The 1,144-nt window shown below is 36.4% G+C and overlaps 1 pseudogene; it reads right to left on the reverse strand.

Moving 5' to 3' along the window:
* Positions 1 to 258: 258 nt before the first annotated feature.
* The window catches only part of LOC101642082, a 4,085-nt pseudogene continuing 3,199 nt past the window's right edge, over positions 259 to 1,144 (reverse strand).

Consider the following 1,144-nt stretch of genomic DNA (forward strand, 5'->3'; position numbering starts at 1 on the left):
CCAGGCCTCATCATGGGGGATGTCTACCTTATAACTGCCGCACCACTGAGAATCACACCCCCGCCAACCTTAACCATTACAAATAATAACTAGATGAAAGATGTTTTATAAGTGGAAATAAGTATTTCCATAATTGTCCATTTGTTCAGTTTTTATCTCATAATTGAATTTTGCTTAAATATGTTAAAATCTCTATGTTAATCTCTATCTTTTTTGAAAATCGAAAGACTTAATTGAAAAGTAATAGTAATCAATTTTTCACATTTCAGGTAAATCTTCACCTAAATGTTGAAAATGTTAAAAAATAAGATTTTTATGAAAACACAGTTCGGTCTCTCTTTTAACAGAAAGATATGCCCAATTCAGGTAAGATTTCATGTTCTAAAAGGCCAAGTAATGGGTTGGTATAACTTAAAAAACTTAAATTTTCTATATATTCTCAAATCATCTGAATGCCAGAGGAAACTTGAAGGAACTCCATATGCACCCTCTTTATTTAAAAAAGATGACAACTGAAGTAGCAATTGAATGATTTCCCAAACCCTCCCAGTAAATAAGACCTGGATATAGTTTCCTGGTTCCCTGAAGAAAAGTTAAACTTAGAAATCAGAACAATCCAACTGGATGCAAATGGACCTGGCAATGTTGGAAGCAGCGAAGATGGCTTCCATGAAGATGCTTCATGAAGATGAAAGAGTCTAAGTCCCTGAATTGTTGATTAAAAGAGATCTGTCCTCTGGAGACAAGTAGGAAACCATTGAGCCATCAACACTGTTTAATTTGTCAGGGAATTTTGTGCTTCCTTAACAAATGCAGGAGGGGACTAGTCTCCTTGGTCACTACACATGTCTCTTTGGCTTCCCCAGAGACTTTGAGATGGATGCTGAAGGGAGATTGATCCTAGTGTGCACTTGCTATTCATGCTCACCTAGACAGGGCAGGCAATCAAACTAGGATGATTTGAAGACATCACACTTCTTCCGGTCTACTCATTTCAACCCTGTTTTAACTTTTTATGTTGAAATTGTAGCAGAAGAAGGTTAGTGCCTTGAGGAAAAATCTCACTTGCATTTTCATTCCCAATACTTAGTAGACCTGGAATATTTACTGATTAAAGAAAAGATTGGTCTCTGGTTGGCTCAAA

The sequence above is a fragment of the Echinops telfairi genome, unplaced genomic scaffold, assembly GCF_000313985.2.
Source record: "Echinops telfairi isolate 266 unplaced genomic scaffold, ASM31398v2 ScPeMD7_7473;HRSCAF=8511, whole genome shotgun sequence".
NCBI lineage: Eukaryota > Metazoa > Chordata > Mammalia > Afrosoricida > Tenrecidae > Echinops > Echinops telfairi.